Raw genomic sequence first — 20,724 nt, forward strand, 5'->3', positions numbered from 1 at the left:
TCCACTTCCCTCATAAATACACACTCTACCAAGGGCTCCTTTCAAGGGGAAGAAAGCTCTTTAAAGTAAGCAGACGAACGGCAAAGGTATTAATCTCAGGAGAGAGACACGAGCAGTTTCCCTTCTGTGTGCTCCAGCCAAGCGCTCCAGAGCACCGCTCCAGCTGTGTCGCAGAAACCATCTACGCAGAGTCAGGACTGTAAGCGCAGCTGCCGGGAGCCGAGAGATCACCTCAGACAGCATCTCTCTTGCTGTTGTGATGACACACTCTTGCTCATCTCAGCCCTGTGCAATCACAGCAGCCAGGCTTTGCTGCAGGCCAGCTGCATCACTTGGAGTTGAACCCCCGCTGCCTTGATCAGCCCACTGCCTACAAAACAGGGCAAACACCAGCTCCTGCAGGCTATGATGCTTCTTCCATTACTGCCTGGTCCCAGCTGGCATCAGCTCTTCTGAGCAGCAGGAACTGCTAAGAATCGACAGAATCCTAAAAGCCATAAACCTCCCTGACATTTTTTACAGCAGGCCTTTGGCAGATGGAAATTACCACTGGTCCAGATGGGCATTTCCAATTCTGCTCATCTTCATTTCCAGGACTTCACACAACTTAATACTCAATGCAGAGACTCAGGAGAGCTTTAAACCACAAAGAAAGCACAGCCAAGGGGACAATATAGGTAGGACAGGAGGATAGCAGGTGCCTTTGTGACTCCTGTTTCACCTGAATATATAATTTATGTAGATGTAATCTATTTGAAAATAAAAGTGGTGTTAAGACTGCAGGGTCTAAAGAGACTTCATGTGCATACGTATCACAGCAAGGAGGAGCTCAGTGCGGCAGGCAGGATTAGAATAGTTCCCACACTGAGGAAATAGCCAGGAGACATTACAGAGGCTGAAAGCGAAGTGACTTGCCTGGGAAATCATCTTAAAAATAATTGTAATACAAACTAAAGCAGTAAAAGGCCTGGCCTGTGCTTTCACGTGTGTCCGCACAGCTCCAAGCACCAGGGTTCTGCAAGGAAAAATGAAACATAGTCACTGGAGCCCCAACCACATCTGTAACACCATGGGCTTTGCCTCACAGGAAACAAAGATGTTAAGCCCTTGGAGCCTCTTTTCCCATAGGCTGAGTGGATCTTTTTTTCCCCTCCCTTGCTTCTGCACGGACAATGCCCAGAGGTTAGTGGGTTAGGCTTGTTCCCCATGGCCAGTCTCCAGGAGCTAGCTCTCATCATCCTGCAGTTTATTTGCTCAGCCTGCGCTCCCGGCTCCTGGCTCCCCCTGCCAGGAGTCCTTCTGGGAGAAGGGCACGAGCTGCCCCGGGTGGGGTCAGGCAGAGACGGGCCATCCCAGCTCCATACACACACCCTGGACACGCTTGATAAGAAGCTTCAGAACAAACCGGGCACTCCCAAAGTTCCCAGAAAGAGCAAAACCCTGAGCTGAACAAAGCTGGCAAGCGAAGGACTTCAGCAATCCTGCTCTTTGGCTCCGAGCAGTCGCGCAGTACATCCAACACAGTGGCACGCAGGGACAGGTCGGCCACCACGCTGCTCCTCTCTCCCCATCAGCCCACTTCAGGGTGAGCTCTTCAGTCTTGGCACCGGCTGTTACTGCTCTCAGCTAGTGTCACTGTGCAGAAAAACAGCCCAAATTTAAGAGGCGAGAGAAGAACTGTAGTTAACTTCTATTAAGGGCTTCCCACCGCTGACTAACTTACAACTGCATTGGCTCACACCCCACAGAGCCCTCCGCTAGCATGAGCCGCAGCCTGAGATCCTCCAGCACGCTGCATGCTGCAGCATTAGCCCTGAGCCTCCCTTGGCCCTCGCTGCCATGGCATGGCACCGGGGTGATGCAATCTGAAGGCTGCACAGCTGCATCCAGCGAGGTTTCTGCCATCTTGAGCATCCCTGCACTGTGCTGCCTTGCACAGCACAGCTACATCCCTCTTCTAGAGCTGAGCTTTAGACGCAACTTCTCTTTTTTTTTTCTTTTTCTTTTGACTGAGGAGTGGACAGTTGTACTAAAGCCTGAAACTAAACAATTCTCCTCCCTCTCTTGGCATTACACCCTTACAGATGCTTGTGCTGGGTCTCACTTCCTCTTCAGCTCTCGGCCAACACTTTGCCAAGCTTTGCTCATCAGCAAGCCAGTCCCTGGAGCCTCCAGTGTGCTCTTCTCCCAGCTCCTTCGAGCACGCGGCTGCTGTGACGCTGCTGGGTGTACCGGCTGCATGGGTAAGGGCTGGGAGCGACAGACCGAGGGAAGGCACCGCAGTCTGGAGCTGAATGCCAGGAGGCCATAACAGATTTCAATTAATGCACTAGAAATACACAAGAGAGAAGGAATTAAGAATATTAAGCCACGCAGGCCTCAAAACAGAAAGGACTCTTACTGGAGTCAGGAGGGACAGAAAAATATCACTTTCTGCAGCCCAGCTCCTATGGGCAGCGCTGCACATAGAAACCCTTCCCCTCAGAACACTCGGTGCCACCTTCCACTCTTTGTTTTAAAACACATTTCTGGGATACCAAGTCATGGATTACCAGCAGCACATGTGCTGATGAGGAGCACGCTTTGGGATCTGATCCCAGCTTTTCTGATGCACCACACACAAATCCAGCTCCTGAAAACCCTTGTGGGAACAAGATGACTGCAGACCTCTTCACAGCTCCAGGGACAATTCTCTGGGAGAAAAGGAATGTGTAGCAGCAGACAGACATTTTTTCCTGCACTTCGAGGCTAACCACGCTGTAGACATACACATGCACACACACAGAGACAAAGCCCAGCCCATGTGGGAATTATTCCAGTATGCCATGAAACAGCTTTCACACACTTCACAAAAACCTGAAGTCACACAATGTATTAGAGATGCCACATGTTTCTTTCATGAGTATTCTGCGTGGTTTCACTGTCTTAGAGAAACCTCTGCCTTGGGCAAGAAAGGGATGAAGTCTTAGAGTTTGGTCAGGCAAGAAAGCCAGGCAGGTGAGCACCAAAGGTGGCCTCCAGTTCATGCTCTGCTAGCCAGAAGCCACTTGAACTGAAAAGAGAAACAACAGGAGAGAAACCCTCTTGCCTTAGACAAGACATACCTCAGCATGAAGTGCTTGGAGTATTAAAGATGGAGCAGAGCTCTCCAGGCATGGTTTCAGCAGACGAGGGCAGCAGCTGCAGAACGGCTACAGGAGCCACCGCTGTGGGCAGTGGAGTGTCCCAAAACTGCTAGGGAAACTCCTTGGACTGCACATTTAGAACTAATTTGGCAAAGCTCTAAAGATACACAGTGGGGACCCAACCTGGCCTGGCACAGCGAGCAACCTGCTGGCTGAATGCAGAATCTCCCCTGGATTTCCAAGATGCCCATTTTATTGGGTATTTAATGACCAGTAACTTAGTCTGAAACTGAAGGTGGGCAACACAGGCTCTAGAAGACACTGAATTCCACCAGCTGTTTCTCTCTCCAGAGTTGCCTTTCCTCAGCTTCTGCAGGGAACTGGCACAACTCTCTTACATTTATTTCTAGAACAATCAAGTGAAGAATGGCATCAGTGTGAAGCCAGTATCATTTCAGAGAGTGTTATGAGGTTGTAAGAGACTCCTTGACTTTGGAGACTAAAAGCATCCAGGGACTGAGCTTCTCCTTCATTCAGATGGCAGCAACATTTTCACCTCTGCAATTGTGAGCTGCCTTTTGTAATGCCCCAGCAGCTGAGCAAGTGTCACAACCATCTCTTGGGGTTAAACGAAGGTTGCTCCTACTTCATTAGCATCAGCAAGGATCAGGCCACAACATCTGTTGCACTTACACATTTGGCTAACGTGCCCAAAACAGCCCTGCACAATTCACCCAAGAGTAGCAGAATTTTGGACTCATGCACAAGTAGCTGAGCAGTTCGTGGAATTCAAGGGACAAAAATCCCTGGGCAGGAAATGCTTACTTCTCCTTTTCATAAACTGCAGATCGCTACTTGTGCCGAGAGGGCTGAACCTCTCCCCTGCCCCGCACTAACAACCATTTTATCCATTTACAGCATAAATAATTGAAGAGAGACAGCAGCAGCAGCAGGAGACAGATTCTCTGCCCAGCTCTCCAGCAGTTCTGTTTCACCATGCAGTCCATGTGCTGACCTCCTTTTGCAGCCCTTTTCCAAGAAGCCAAGCAGACAGAGAAGGGGGGAAAAAAAAGACCAAAAAAAGTTAGAGTGCCCAGGATGGATTCCCCTCCCCAGCCCAGAAGAGCCCATCTGTGCAACACAGGGGCCTCCTGCAGTAGGATGTTTAGACAGATGTGCAGCAGCAGGACAGCCAGGGCTGAACCTCTTGACCTGCTCCGGTCCCACCCAGCTCCTGAGACACTGTTCTGAGTGCTGAGCCCTTGCCCAGTTCGGAGGGCAAGGGACCAACGTTGTCTTTTGAAATGGGCCAAAAAAAATTAACGAAACACACAAGGCTTTTCAGAGAGAAGTAAAAGCTTCCACTCCTAAGCTACGTCTGGCCAAGATACACTAGGACATCAGAAAAACAAGCAGAGATGTACTGCTTTAAGAGCGTTTCCAGTATTTACCTCCAGATTCTGTGACTAATTTGCTACTCCCTTTCTGGCAGGCGCATCTTGGTAGTCGGGATGCAAGACCAGGGTTGGAAAACACAGAGGTTGGAAGAAACATTAACATGGGGAGTCAAAAGAGAAACAGCCTCACCCAGGGCGATCTATGACACAGTGAGAGACTATCCAGCTGTGGTGAAACATCCCACTCGCCAGCTGCAAACAGAATTTTGCTTTCTCCTAGCAAAAAAAAAACCTCACCACAACCACCCTGTCTGAATTGATACAGAGCACGACAGACAGCACAGGATCACAAATCCGTACCGCCACTCCCAACGACTCAAAGAATCACAACTATAAAGTAATTGTTTAACTCTGAGAAAACTGAAAAAGAGAATCAGCGGTACTCTCTTCGCCTTCCAGGTTCCATGCTTCTCTGCACAAGCATAGGCACCGGAAAGAACCACCTTCCCCTCGCCACAAGATTACAAGAAACGTTAATGTAAGGAAAATCGTTAGATCATGAAAGATGGCAAGGCTGTGAACATATAACGTACATACAGATCCTCCAAGCTGCTCCAGTACAGACCTCGAGGGGATTCTGTAAAGACCTGGTCTTCATGGTACACTTGTACAAAGGAACCTGTCACTCACGTGATACCTTCCATCACATAATTCATAAAACTCAGCTAATCAATTCTCACCACATAGGTATCTACACAGAAATCGAGGGTCACATTAAGGTCATCCTCAACCAGCTCAAGACACAGGAATCTCCACTCCTCCCTCCTCTTAATCTGCTCTTTGTCATCAGCAGCAGCTGCCTGCACTGGAGCGGTCCTCAATTGTCAAGGGCAGAATCTAGACATACCTTGGGCACCTCTGCACTAGGCAGAGCACAGCCCTTTCAGCGGGTTACGCATTTCTTCTAAGCCCATCTGGGCTTATCTCTCCATATGCACGGTAGAGAGAAGGAGAAGGCGGTTCAGCACGCATTAACAGGGAACTGGGCGATTTCCATCGGCCACTGGCCTCTGGTAGGTGAGGCTAGGGTTGAAGGTTGACCTGAAAATGATGCTCTGTTGGCACGGTTGCCGTTTTAGATGGAAGACATCTCTGCTCTTGTGATATCTACTGTTCCAGGAACAAGGGAAATCTCTGCTTCTTGCTTTCTTTTTTTTTTCCCCCCTCTAAGAAGGAAGCAAAGGAGTTTGAATATAAACTTTAAGATTTTCTAAAACTGAGACACAAATGCAATGAATTCAGGAGTTCTCAATGCCTAGAATCGCACTGAAACCATTCCTCCAGCCAAACTACCTTTTGCACAGCACCTTCTCTACACACAGTTACGCCCCCCATGTTTTTACTGACAAGCAGACCACTTCAAAATATGCTGAAGAAGAAAAAAGGACCAAGCTGAATGCAAAAGGCACAGCCCTGTAATTTCAAACCCACTGAAAGAACTGGATCCACCAGATAGTCTCTACTCCCACACCCAAACAACCTTGCAAGTTGATGGGGTGGGGAGAGATCAACTTGGGAAGGAGAGGTTCCCATCCTCCTGATTTAAAAAGAAACAATAACTTCAAAGAACACTAGAGACACGGGCCTGAATGAGCAGGAGCCAGCTTCAGAGACACAGCAAGGTACCACCCCAAACCAACACACGCCAACAACGCGAGCTAGCAGGCATGTTCCGCCGGAGTGTGCCAGGAGACTCCAGTTTAACTAGGTGTTTGGGAGGTTTCACCCGTACTGCTCCCACAGCAACACCTCAGGCTTTGGCAGAGCGTCCATCCGCTGCTCTTGCCCTGTTTGGTTCTCAAGTCAATACTTTTGACAAATTGCTAGGTTTCCCTTACACGGGGCGTACTCTCCTGCACACAGAGCATTAGTCACTGCTTCATTTGCCTACCCAGCTTCACCACAAGAATCCCTGCTAGCGCTCCCGCGGTATACGAATTGCTAGGAGAGAAACCACCCCTCTGTGAGAGGTGCTGAACCGAGATATAATGAGCCTGAGGAGCTTGGTCTCACCCTGCAACCTGCTGTAGAGCTTCAGACCAGAAACTGGTTCCCCCCAGTCCAGGGTCTTAAACCACAACCCTTCCCCTTGGCAAGGTGGATGCTGTGCACATGGAGACCGGTACTGAGCCCCCACTGTCTTCAACAGCACATGAGTTCAGTGCCAAATCCACCAAATAAGAGGTCATTCCTTGGAAATCAGAGAGGTGGAGAATCCACTCTTATTTTTTCTTCATAAATGGCAGCAATTTGGAATCCAACCTGCAAATCAGAGTCCCCTGGACCCAGACAGTGCATCAGCCTGACTACGCTATGAGGGAAGAGGGAGGCGCATTCTTTGACACCACATTGTTCCGTTTTTTGGACTCGGTAAGTCATCATTATTAAGATTTTACTGAAGGCTACCCTACTTACACACAATCTGTTGTACTGGCCTCTCAGAAGCTCACTCAATTTCCCAACTAGTTATAAAAAAACAGCTTTTATAGTAAAATTTGAAAAATTGGTTCAGGCAAGAATCACAGCTTTAGTAAACCTTTTGAATTGTTACCTGCTGCCAGCTGCGAGTGGATTGGAACAAGGCAGCACAGGAAGAAAATTCCTGCTCTCAGAGGATGCTAAACAAAGATCATTTATGTTTTTGATTGTTCACTTCAACAGATTGCTTTGTATTCACAGCTTGGTTTCCCTCCACCGTCCACAAGTAACGCGGCTGGCACAAATTCATAACGAACCGTGCTCTGTCACGCAAGACCCACTCTACGCTCTCAGCATAAGACACACGGATCCCCACGCACGCAGCTCTGCATCTGAGGAAAGACCTCCTTTGCCACTCTCCTGCAGACACGTCGTCTTTGGGGTACAGACTCCAGCCCACTCTCGCCTATGCGGCGTGACAGGGCCGTCAGGAATTACGGCAACATCTGCAACAGACTGCCCTGATCTCTACCTCGCTTCTTCCCCTGGGGAATGAGCAGAAAGGCACCTTATACATAACCTGCTTCCTTCTTTATTTAAGAACAAATGAACTGAAGATCAGCACGTTTTGGGGGGGGTCACAAAGCTCCTTTCCAGTTCGCAGCTTACACTGAATTTTCTACAGTTTGAGAACATGTTCTGGATTGTTCCCCTCCAGAAATAAACAAGAATTAACAGCAATACTCGCAAATAACTACAAAATACTGGCAAAACTCTAAGTAGCTTGGGAGAAATGCACCCAGTGACCCCATTATCCTATTACCCCTAGATTTACTTCGCTCCTATCACACTGCCATCAGCAGCTCACAAGAGCGCACAGGTGTCTCTCCACGCTGCATTATATAGGGAAACACCATGTCCTGCAGCGGCCAGGTGAATGCCCAAGCTGCTGCAAAACTCGTTCGCTTTTCTGCAGTCCAGAAAGGCTGTGCAGTACCGCTGTCACGGCACGTAAGGCGTTTGCTGCGTAAGGAAATAGAGCCCCAAGTAGAGAAAGACCCGACCCAAAGGCAACGGCAAGGCAAGCTGTGAACGGGCAGGCTTCTTCCTGCCGCAGGGACCCACCGCACTGCCCTGCTGTGTTAACCACCGCCTCCATCCCCACCTTTGTGAGACAGAAAGGCTCTTCCATATGCAGCAGACATCGCCTACGTCATGACGATGGGAGCTAAGCGACACACGGGACTGTGCAGAGAACCCCTTACCTAGGCATTGCAGCTCAGCAGAGGGGGATTCCTCTTCCTGTCGAACACCCTAAATCCCTCCAAATAGCGAGCAAAAAACCCCCTGTTGATGTCATCTGATTGCATCACCCCCCTCCCTCTCCAGGGCTCAAAGGCACGTCTCCGAATAGCTCTTTGCTTTGCAAAGCAAAGCAGATGCGCCCTAACGCCCGAAGCCCGGCCGCCTGCGGGGTGGCGACCGCGGAGGAGCGGCGGGGCTGGGTCTGCGCATCTGCTGCGAGGGGACGCGAGCGATGGGGGGGGGACGCGAGCGATGGGGGGGACACGCGAGCGATGGGGGGGGGGACGCGAGCGATGGGGGGGGGACGCGAGCGATGGGGGGGGGGACGCGAGCGATGGGGGGGGGGGACGCGAGCGATGGGGGGGGGGACGCGAGCGATGGGGGGGGGGACGCGAGCGATGGGGGGGGGGACGCGAGCGATGGGGGGGGGGGACGCGAGCGATGGGGGGGGGGGACGCGAGCGATGGGGGGGGGACGCGAGCGATGGGGGGGGGACGCGAGCGATGGGGGGGGGGACGCGCTCCCAGCGCTGAGCCGCCATCCCCAGCCCCTGTGCCGCCTTCCTCCCCCCGAACCCACCCGACACACCCAAAGGCACCGAGGGGAAAAAAGAAAAATCCAAAACCCAGCCCCAACCCCGGGGAGATGGAGGCGGCAAAACGCCTATTTCCCGGAGGATTCTGGCTAAAAAGGGGCCAGCCCGGCCAGCCCCGGGCCGGAGCGCCGCCGTGCCCAGGTAGCAGGGACCAGGGAGCGGCCCCTTGCCGCATCAGCGCCGGGGGCTGGGAGCGAGCGGGGCCGGGCTGGGGGAGCCCCGGGGGAGCCCACCTACCTGCTTCTCCTCTGCGGCGCGGGGCGGCGGGGGCGGCGGGGGCGGCGTGCCGGCGGCGGGGAGAGAAAAGAAGAGAGAGTGAGGGATGGGGGCGCGGGCCGCGGGATGGGGGGCGCGGGCCGCGGGGATGGGGGGCGCGGGCCGCGGGATGGGGGGCGCGGGCCGCGGGATGGGGGGCGCGGCGCCTCACCTGGGTTCAGCAGCTTGCTCTTGTACCGCATGCCGGTGCTCATGGTGCCGGCGGCGGCCCGGCCTCCCCGCAGCCGAGAGCAGCGCCCTGGGAGGGTGAGGGTGAGGATGAGGATGGATGGGTGGGTGGGTGGGCGGCGAGGGCCGCCCCAGCGCCGCCAATCCCGGGAGCCCGCCCCGCCCCGGCCCCGCCGCCCGCCCCCGCCCCGGCCCCGCACCGCTCCCGGCGCTGGCAAAGGCGGCCGGTGTCCGGGAGTAACTGCGGCGGGAGCAGCCAGAGCCGAGCCCGCCGCCACCCGGGCGGGGGCCCGAACGCCCTCAGAGGAAGCAGTCCCCGCTCCCCAACAGAGGGAAGGAATACAGCCTTTAGAAACACAAATCACACACAAATGGAATAAATAGGAAGCGTGTTGCCAGATTTAGCATCTCAAAATACAGTGGGAAGTCCTGAATCATACTGCAACCGTACTGTGTAAAGCAGGAATGTGTGCTCTGCTTCTATTAAAACATTTTAAAGAGGTGATATGGAAAGTTATTTAAGGTAAAAGCTGTCAGGAGAACTGCTTAAGCGAAGGCAGGAGAGAACTCAAATGAATTTTAAGCACTCCAAAGGCAGTAGCAGATTTAAGACCAGCTCCTAGGAACCTCCGCAGAGGGCAGGGAAGCCTCAGGACACCCAGATCCTCCCCCTGCTTTCCACGGCTGCAGGGAGAAGTCACATCTTCCGTATTTCAAGGACATGTAAATCATCAGACTCAAACCTCCCGAACGCAGGCCAGGATAAGCCTGGCACGGTGATGGCTGCACAAGTGCAAGGGCACTCCCCTACATCGGGACAAAAAAACTGACACTGATGCCACCGTACTAACTTTTCAAACCCTTGCAGTCATCACAGCATTTATCTTGCTGTTTCTTCCACCTTCGCATTCAGAACATCCCTCGTATCAAAACAATGAGGCACTTCCAAGACCAGAGATTGGCGATCCCAGGGATGTATGCTTTAAAAACCCATTAACTCACCCTGAGCTTGTTTTTAGCCATTGACTCAAAGCATCAGAAAAAAAAGATTCAGGTAATTGTCAGTGTGTTTGCTTATCGTTAAATGCTAGAGCGCCACAGACCATTACAGATTCCACAGCACAATTAAAGGCACCAACAAGCCACTCAACCTTTCATGAGTTGTTTTATCATCTGCCACATTGTTTTAAATCTCACGAAGACCGAAAGGACTGCAGTCACCTGCTCCTTGAGCCTGCTGAACAGCCATTAATATAGTTTCAGGTGGGCACTTAGTCCCAGTGCTGGGAAGTGCCAGCCCACAGAAGGCTGGGGTGGGATTCAGGAAGAGGGATTAGTCTTCCGTGGCCCTGGCACTGCTGACGCAGACGGGAGTGGGAATGCAAGCTCAGAAATGAGGCTCTAGCCAGAGTCCTCTCTCCAGAGATCTCCACAGCAGCAGAGACTTGGCTTAAATATATGTTCCCCCATTCAGTTGCGAAATATTTTAACAAAACCAAGTTCAAATGTAGCTGAAAATTAACATTGGACAACATCAGAAAAGGGGTAGAAGGCATAAAAATTAAGCCTAGGTTGAAAGGAAAGCACTCAGGTATGGTATCGGCAGTACTGCAAGCCCTGCTTGGACTATTATTCAAATATATCTCAGGTTCTGAGCCAGATGCTCCAGCTGGAATTCACAAACCAGAGGAGGCAGAGTCTATCGATCAGCGATCTGCATCCGCTAGTGAAAGTCTGTTCACCAAGGCTTCGCACACAAGAATCGAGAGTGACTTTAGGTGCCTTGCTTTGAAAAGGGGAGGGGGAGAAGCTCCGTTTTTAATAAAATTAAGGGCTAGAAGCTTTTGAAAGCCCGCTTCCCCATTGTCCTAGTTTGCTTTGAAAGGTGCACCTTTCATGTCCCCTTTGCTCAGAGCTGATCCAGTATGAAAGTAACGTATGTAACTGAAGTCTTGGTTCCTCGGGAGGGGTGTGGCCGTCCTGACTTTCACAAGCACAAACGGACAGCTTATCATTTTAAGAAGGTTGCAAAATATGATGCAATGTTCTGGAAGAAAAACAAGAAAAGTGCATATAATGGCACACGATTCAGAGGCAGGTGTTTACTGTTGAATCTCTCGCCTCGGCCACATTGACAGGCGTGCTTACAATTCATATCTTCATAAAACCTGAAGAGCCTTTGTATGAACACAAACCTGTCACTCCATTTCTTCTTTCAAATTCCTTATAGCAGCCACTCAGATAACGTGATGTCCATTGTACACAGTTCAAGCCCAAACACAAGCCAAATATGCATCCCTGCGATGCAAATCATTTGTTAATCCTGTCCTGATTAAACACTCATTGCTGGACAGCAAAATTAGGGCTAATCATTACATGAAAGGCACCCCAGGTTAGTAGAGAAGACAGTGTCTCAATCCCATATTTGCGAAATAACTTACACTTATGCATATATAATACACACAAGACTACAGAAGCATGCAGAAGAGAGCCGTATACTCAGTAATGACATAAAGGAAACCACAACATTCATGGTCTTACAAACTACGGTGAGCGATCAGACTTTCCATGGTATTTACACACCTAAAGACATCAGTAGATGCCTAATGAAATTTCAGGGGAGGTGGGGGGGGAGTGGATGCAAAGTCTTGCTACCCAACTTCCAGATAAAACGCTTTTAAAGTTGTTTTGAAATGAAATCAAAGCAGTCTGTATGCAGACAGTCTAGCAAACACCTTCATTCTCCAGGGTAAACATCACGATGCCTTTGAATATGCACTGTGCATGACACCATTACAACGTTTCCGAGATCAGCTTAAAAAAGCCAAACATCAAGCAACAAAAGCCACCCCAAAATTCAACATTTTCCACATCCATACAATTTATTACAAAATTTCAATGAAAATTAGTGTTATGGTATATAAAAAGTTCAGTACACGCCACCGCTCAGCTAACAGATACAAATGCCTGTGACAGAAATTCTTGCAGTCAATACTTGAGACCTGGAGACAAATCTTCAGAGGCATCCACAGAAGCTGTTGGCATGCGTAGTGTTTATGGTATGTTAAGGCACGATGATTTAGAGAAGTCAGCTTTTTGCCATCACTGGTGAATCATCAGTGTTTTGGGAATTTTCTCATACACCACACAAATATAAATCACCAGAGATGAAGCTTCGAAAGTAACCAAAGCACAGAGAAGGTTATGAAAAACCGATACGATACACAATGACTTAAAATGGCGAGTGAAAGTCATGATACTGTGCAAACACACATACGCTTACTGTAAACAGGCCACAAAGTCTTAATCTTAAAAAGGTATTAATCACAAAACTGTTCAGAATAACCTAGCAGATACACGGTTAAGTCCTTAAAGCCATCACAATGACCAGCCCAAACAGCATACTCTATCGGTTTCGGTATAAAAGGGCATAGGAAAGATAATAAAACCACATTTATAAGTATGAAGACAGTGTTACCAAAAGAATAAAAAAGATACAATATAACTTGATTAGCATTGAATATATGGAACAAGCCGTTTTACAACACGATCTTCAGACTTTGTTTTAACGCAGGTCTTGATCTGCGGCATCCGGCTTTCGCATTCGAACGTTACCGTTCGGTCAAAGAAAACAGAGCACCCATCCACTTAGAGAACCGCACACTGCTGCAAACAAAAAGTGGAAAACAAAGAGCATTAGAAGGGACGAAGCCTCCGCGCTGTCAGAGTGTTTGGGGCAGTCTGAGCCCCGCCGAGCAAAGCGGCGCAATCTGGGCAACAGGGCGTTTCACTGGGGCCCGAATTAGGACTAGATCAGCTCGGTCAGATCCACGTGGCCCCAAATATTTACCACAAACATCCAATAAAAGCACATAAATGAGCATCTATTTTTAGTTGCATACTTTAAGCACCCACACCCCCCTCCGTCTGCAAGAACACAAGAACTGGGCGGCAGCTCATCTCCACAGTAATGCACACAAGAAACCAACCTCAGCCTGATACTTGAAGAGTTACTTCTGGTGAGAAAAATGAAACCCACTTATCTAAACAGGGCTAAACGTAAGCAGCAAGCCTGATGTCCTGCACAAGGAGCTCTTATGACATTGCCTAGGTACAACAGGAAAGCGAATGGATTGTTTTCAAGCATTCATCAGGCGTTATTCATATGGCTGAAAGAAGGGACACCGGTCTGTAACTTCAGAAATAACTACCAGTTTTGGATGTCTCTATAGCTACTTGCCAATCGGAAAGCCTGCTACAAAGAAGGGAGAATTCCAGCTTTCCCTGAAAATTGGGCCCTGCTTAAGAAGCTGCGTCAGATTTGGAACTCAGGAGACACCTCTAAATTCTCCAGCCCCCAAAATACTCATTCCCAACAGGAAAGATAGCTTAAACATAACATTGAGATGGAAAAAAGAAATATCCAAAAAAACACTGTTGTGTCAACTCATGAGTAAAGTACAACACTTGTCCAGCCTACACTTGCTGACGGCAGCTGGGGTAAGGAGCGAGGAAAGCGTCCTCTGCTCTTTGCCATTCTCACAGTGGGAATTCTGTTCAATACACAATTACGTAACATTAACGAGGCCATCGCTTCCCATAACCACCAGGACAAGCAAGCCAGCATTAAGGCTTTAGAGCCAGAGTCCACACACTGCTACCTGAATTCAATATTCTAATTTAAAATTAACCTTTTGTGCTACACTACTACTTCGTATGAAAGGGTATGCAAGTATGAAAGAGAAACTCAATTTCTGCCATTGCCTGCCTAACACTAATCCGTTACAGAAGGTACCTCTAGAGGAAACCGTAACCGATGTTTCAGACTCACCAAAAAAAAAGGAATTTCCAATAAACATGGAGGCTCGGGTTGAGGCACAGCTGTGCACCGGTGATGCCAGCATTAGCAACACCATAGCCACGCTTTATATGCTCGTAGAACATACCTGGGCGAAGTACGCTTGTGCATTTTCAGTGTGGATTCACCTCACTGCTTTCTTCCTAATCTTACGAGACAACAGTTTGTGATACATTAGGTTGATGCCTTCCTTTACTAATTTGACCTCCAGGTTACGAGGCTAACCTTACAGCCCCCGTGCTCCTTTCAGCAATACAAAGCTTTAATAAATGCCTCCATCTGCAATGTGGATTCATACCATTATTTAAGAAAGACGACACATTTCTCCAGTGCGCCATTGAAACAAACCCTTCTCAGCAAGTAGCGTAACCAGCACCACGTACGCCTGCACCCCGATGCACGTGGTCAGGCAGCTCCACATCCTCTATTTGTAAAGGTTTCAAAAGCCTTGCGAAGGAATGGGTTTGCCTCCCCCTCAGCTGCTTCCTAACACACCACTACAATGCAGACACTGAATAAATGAAAAAATTGAAGAAAATGCAGAATACTTAACAAATCTCCACTTCTGAATTCCTAATAAATTTGTTTTATAAGCAGTCATATTTTCTCACTGACCTAAATTCTTTTCCTTCAAAGAGCACCCATTTTATGTTGTAGCTACAGCCCTCTGAGTGTCCAATCGCTAGCAAGAATGATTGAGAAATGGCATCTTTTTGGAAAGAACGTGTATTGGGTGACACCAATGTCCTGTTGTTAGCTACTTTTGACTCACTTTGTCACTCACACCTGTAATATTTTGGGTTTCTGATATTTCAGTCATCCTCCACTGAATTCACTGCTTCAGGTTTGTTCCCTTCCCTTTTGCTGGTCTGTAGCGACGCCTTATACTTCCCCATAGCGAACGCATTCAGCCAAGAATATACTAAGTTACAAAACTGGCCTTTGAAGTGCTTTCCAATGTTTATCAGTTTATTTAATAAGCTAATAGGGTTAATACCCACTGAGTCACATATACATACCAGGCTCCAAGGTCTAGAACTATAAGAACTGTTCCTCCGAAAAATATTTATTTAGCAAAAGGTGGCCTGAAGCATTTACGCGACACCGTGCCAGGCTTTGGCAGGGCCCTGGAAGGTCTGCGCACTCCGCTCCTCCGGCCCCTGATGCCAGGAGTTGTGTCTGCAGCACCGGCCCTCACCCCTGCACCCCACCCGCATCCAGCAGCGCCTCACCGAGGTACAGGAGGAGGTGGGCTATGCCAGCTGTGTCGTTCCTGGGTAACCAAGCCTCCCCCGCAGAGCGCAAGGTGCCTCTGCACGTATTCACGAGAATTAGGAATGCTGCTGGGGCCACTGCACCGTGGGCTTCATCTTTCCCAAGCATTGACACATCACTGAAAAGCAAATAAAATACCTGCACTCACCCCCGACATTTCCCCACAAAACAAGATTTCTGCAGTGACCCATTAGAATTGTAGGTTCTATCTTATATTCTCTGGGATCACTTGGCAAAATGGAATCAATCTGCATCAATCCATTTACTGACAACATTTATTGACGTACACTGTGGGCAATTATGTGAAAATAGCAGAAAAAGTTGCTATTGGGTGTTTCAACCTTTCTCATTTTATGTTTTGCAAACATTGGAAAGCTTTTAAGTCTGCAACCATTTCTCCCTCCTCTCCTCTATAAGCACAGCAGTTCTGGAAATTGGTCTCAGTGGGAACGTGCTTTTCAAGACGCACAAATCCTACAGCGTTAGAAATGGGACACCGCTACTTCCAGGAGAGAACTCTCCTTACAGAGACTGGTCCTGACAAACTCCTGGAAATTTTGCCTACAGAAAGTATAGGCAGATAAAAATCCAAGCAAGATTCTTGAAGAGCCAGAAGACAGAGAATAGTTAGGTACAGGAGGTTTACAGACCTGACTAATACTTCAGACTTACACATCATATTAACGATACGTATTTTTTCTGTACAACTCTTTGAAGACTATGATTTTAACATAGTGCTACCTGTTTCCTGTTGGGAAGAGAGGCACAACTCATTTTCTGCCAAAGGCCACAGACAGATACTGTGGAACAGCCAAGGTCCCAATCCAAACCATCGTCTTTTATTATGTGCTACTTACAACCCAGGAACACGACTGTTTCACCAACTGAGAGCAGTACGGACTAACAGGGAGGTGCAAGGTATTGTTTTTAGATGAGCAAACCCAAATGAAAGCATTATTTTTCTATACATCAAGGATTAAAAGCCATGGCACAACTCTGTCGCCTGGCTCTCTGCACAGTATATGCATGGGCAGGTGGGCACCAGCTACAAGGCAGCTCTTGAGGACCTGCTAAGATCCTTCCATACGAGGTAATGCCTACAGAGCCACACGAGTTCAGCACTTCAGTTGTACAGTAGCAGAGGAAAAATGGCAATTTCTATCGGAAGCCTACTCTAAGGGAAACGAAAGCTTGTTCAGCAAGCCCTGTGTGGATGGGCTAGCACACCTCCACAGTTAGAAGAGCTGAAGGGAGCTGGAGAACGATGGCTCCCTTCTAGCCTGGTTTCTAGCCAGAAAAACATCCACTGGCAGTGCCAGGCAGTTGTTCCAAATGCTACAAATTTGCCCAAGCTTCACATTCTCTAGGCTCTCAATTTCAGCTGCCAAGAACCACAGCGTGGTCTGTACTTCCTCAAATGACATCTCTCATCAGATCAATTCAGCATTCAGCAGCATCGTTTCAGGAGGCTGGTTGCTATGACAATGCTTTGTGTTGTTCTGTTAAACGATGTCAATTCAGTGGCAGAAAGAGCTAGCTGTTCGATTCCTTTAGTACTGTTCTTATCAAGAATCAGCACAATGTTAGTGAGCTCAGGAGGCTTTAAAATACTTGTGGAAATCATGAGCTATACTAAATGAGTTTTCAACACCCTACAGATATTTTAAGTGCAAGATACTTGAGGTTTTTTCTGAACACATTTCCCTAACCATAAGTACATTTCCAGCTGGCTATATTTGTTTTCCACAGGCTGGCTTCTGTCACCAGTTTGTCCCAGTATGATCCTGAAGCTGAGTAGAAGACAGACAATCCAGATTTGTAAGAGTAACAATAGGAAAACAGATTGCAAAGAGCTACACCTTCAGAAGCAGAGACAGAAAGGGAAGAGATGCCCATCAATATCCATTTCATTTGAAAAAAATAATTCCAGCTTTTTGTAACAGTTGCTCATCTGAGATCAACAAGTTGAGAAGCTAGTAAATATGCTGTTGGAATTACAGTAGGCTTGTTTCAAAAGCATTTGTAATGGAGTATCCAGATAACACTAAATCTGGTTTAATCTTTGGTAACTTATTCCACCCCCTCCATCTCCTTCCTCTCCAATCCTTCATTTGAACGGTCAGACAGAAGAAGCAATAAGCTCCTACACTTCACAATAGTGTCTAGCGTTTTAGAAACAAACAAAAAAAAAATCTGAAAAATCAAGCTTATCCAAGCCTTTACCATGCTTCACATGGGCTGCTGCAAACACCTCCACCTGCACTCTTTGTACACAGAAGCTACGAAGTGTTTAGAGGGAACAGACAAAAGTGTAGGTCAACACACCTGCCTCAGGGCTGCTCTCAAAAGCTCCTGATCATGTAGAGTAAGGCTGTACTCACAGGCTTCTGCCAAGGACTGCAGTTGGCACACTGGTCACTACTGTTGCCAAAAGCATCTTCCTCTCCTACTTCTAACCCAGCCTCCACCAGCACTCTTCTTCATTCCCCTTCAGCTTTCTACTTCTCCACAGCAAGAAATCTGTCCATCATCTTTGGAAACTTTGAACATATTCCCTGTGTATCACCTTTGCCTTTGACACTCCCCTTACACTTCTCTTACTCTGGCCTTGAAAGTAGAGAAAACTGCTTGAAATAAATTTTCCCTTTGCTCTTACCATAAAGCCTTTAAAGATGCCCCCGTTCAGAAGGGATCGGACAAACCAGACCTCCCAGTCAGCCCATCTGTGTAGCGCTTTATGATAATACAGGCTCGCCACTCTTTCTGGCAAGGATTTGAGTTTAGCACTTCTTAACCATTATGCGATGCCAGACTCTTTCCAGAAAACCCCAAAGCATTCAGAATCTTCTCCCCACCCCGAAATACATCTGAAACCAGAAGCAGGTATTTCACATATTTGGACATTATATTTGATTATCCTATTGTTTACTCTCCAGCTCTTTCCTATGGAGGTATTTACACCATACATCCCTCCCCAAAATATCTGAAAACATCTTTCTACCTGTGCTTTATGAAGTCCCTATTAGGGGACCTTTTTTTTTTTGGGGGGGTGGGGGGGTGGATATGATAAATACATATTTATCCAAAATAGAGTGAAAACATTTTTTACATAAATTATCTATCAAGTTACATATTTTTCTCAGCACAAAGGTAAGAAAAGGTGCAAAAGAGTAATTGCAGGAGAGCCTGTACTTTCAGTAGCAGAGCTGATCCTTTAAAGTTCTTGTAAAACTAGAACCTGAGAGATGCTCAAGATAAGCTGTGATAGAACAAAAAGATGGATATCAAGTATATTTACATTTGCTGGCAGTTTGGTTCTCTTAACTACTGTGTTAGTTACAAGTTTCCTGGTTTCTCTGAAAATAGTGAGTTCAGTAAAATACAGCAAATACATCTGATGGGAGCACTGGAGGTTGAAATCATTATTCCTCCTAAACTGCAGAGTCAGTTAACGCGCAGGAGAGAAGCTTCCCTGAGGCTAAGCTCTAGGTGAGCATTCACTTGAGCATGCTGACAGGATCACACAGCACCACTCTGGTTTAGCAGGACTGCAATCTGCAGTTCTGACTGTGCATATTAGCCAACAGATTATGCTACAAGTCTATCAATCAATATCTCAAGGGTAACAAAAAAAGTACTTCAAAATTCTTTCCTGAAAGCAATCTGCCAAACACTACGATTACCATAGCAGCTACAGAAACAGCAGGACCTCCACATATGACGATCTCATTCAAATCTTTCTCAGATTTGTTGACATTCAATATTTGAGACCAACTAACTTCCTTAAGATGTAGTTCAAACTAAATCACAGGAAGATCATGTGGATGCTTAGTTAAATCCGCAAAGCTCTCCTGCTTAACACATTTAGCGGTCCAAGATGTATTCCAGAATAGCAATGTAAAGTACCTACAAAATAACATTTCACTGGAACGCACGTGAGCATGCTCAGACCCTGTTTATTTATGTATCCATCGCCGCAAATTCAGCCTGGGCCAAACCATGCTCCAGTTTGGTTTTATAAATCCCATATCCAGTATTGGCAGAAGCTGTGAAACCCAGGGAATGCCGGTGCCACTACTGGCTAACCATTAGTGGGAATACTGCATCCTATTAGCCCTCAGATACTGATTTCACAGCAAACCCAGTGGCTAGGAACTGAAGAAAGAGCTCTGAATATACGTGTATCATTTGCCATCCTGCGCTCTGCAAGCAACAACTACGGGCAAGCCTGTTAGATTTAGGGTGGCTTTTTCTTACTGTCAGTTTAAAGGATGCCACGTGATTACATGTGATTTGCAAGTCACAGAAAGAATTGAGCTCCTTACCATGTAAATTATTAATTTAAACTACATAAGGTGTCCTGCATCAAACAGCCATTTTCACAAGCGGTCAGAGTTCGGCCATATGGTCACAAAGTCCCCCTGAAAGCTTGGGACCTTCAGTTCAGACTGAAATATTTAACAGGCTGCAAAATTACCAGCTCCTGGTCTGGGGAAGAGGGATCTTTACGTCAGACACTGCTATCGCACACACTGCATGGTCAGTCACAAAATTATCCTCAGTGTTTAGATTTCCAACTCTGGGAAAATATATCTTAGTGTGGAAGTTGGAAGGCATGATGCGAAGACTCCTCTATCTGTAAGACTTGGAATTGTGACCGTAAGAAACATGATTTTGAACTACTTTTTCCCCCTCACTCAAAAATCATGGCATACGTACCTGTAAAACCATCAACATCTGCTTAAATGGGAATTCAGTGAATAAGTTTATTCGTTTGGAGAATTATTTTTTTTTAATATAAACAGGAAGAGTGAAGGTTCAAATAAAGGCAACAAAAAAAAAAATCTCCTTATTTTAGGCTTGGAATGTTGGCAGCTGCCACAAGGTCATAAGGGATAATATAATCCATTTTATTCAAGCTTTACATTCCAGAAGACCAGCAATCACAACTAGAGTATTAAACTGAAGTATTAAGCAACAAGACTTCTCATATCCTTCTATTTTTTGTTCTTGCATTTAAAAAAAAGTATGCCAGAAGAGCTGCATGCTGAAGAAAGCTTGAATGTTTGCTACAATAATTTTTTCTTCACTCACTCTGATCCCACCTCATGTATCATATATGACATCAAGGGAGTCCGTATTCAGTTCGCCTGACCAGTTTGTCTAAACTTTTGTTTGGGTCTCTGAAAAAACTGCTATGAGTTCAGCGGCCTGCATACCCCAAAACACCCTAACTTTTGTTTCTAT

General features: G+C 47.4%; 2 protein-coding genes across 4 annotated transcripts in view; both read right to left on the minus strand.

Moving 5' to 3' along the window:
* Positions 1 to 9,434, minus strand: part of SEPTIN5 (septin 5) — a 47,438-nt gene extending 38,004 nt beyond the window's left edge. The window contains exon 1 of one of the 3 annotated variants that reach the window (XM_064466573.1): positions 9,328 to 9,434. The gene's annotated coding sequence lies outside the window, so the exon portion shown is untranslated. Of the gene's footprint in view, positions 1 to 8,265; positions 8,290 to 9,137; positions 9,160 to 9,327 lie in introns of those variants that run through there. The other 2 variants (XM_064466576.1, XM_064466575.1) reach the window with 2 other exon arrangements.
* A 2,773-nt stretch (positions 9,435 to 12,207) lies between these two features.
* The window catches only part of LOC104042114 (septin-2), a 40,505-nt gene continuing 31,988 nt past the window's right edge, over positions 12,208 to 20,724 (minus strand). The window contains exon 13 of the mRNA XM_064466579.1: positions 12,208 to 13,010. The gene's annotated coding sequence lies outside the window, so the exon portion shown is untranslated. The remainder of the gene's footprint in view (positions 13,011 to 20,724) is intronic.

Source organism: Phalacrocorax carbo, chromosome 15 (genome assembly GCF_963921805.1).
Source record: "Phalacrocorax carbo chromosome 15, bPhaCar2.1, whole genome shotgun sequence".
Classification (NCBI taxonomy): domain Eukaryota; kingdom Metazoa; phylum Chordata; class Aves; order Suliformes; family Phalacrocoracidae; genus Phalacrocorax; species Phalacrocorax carbo.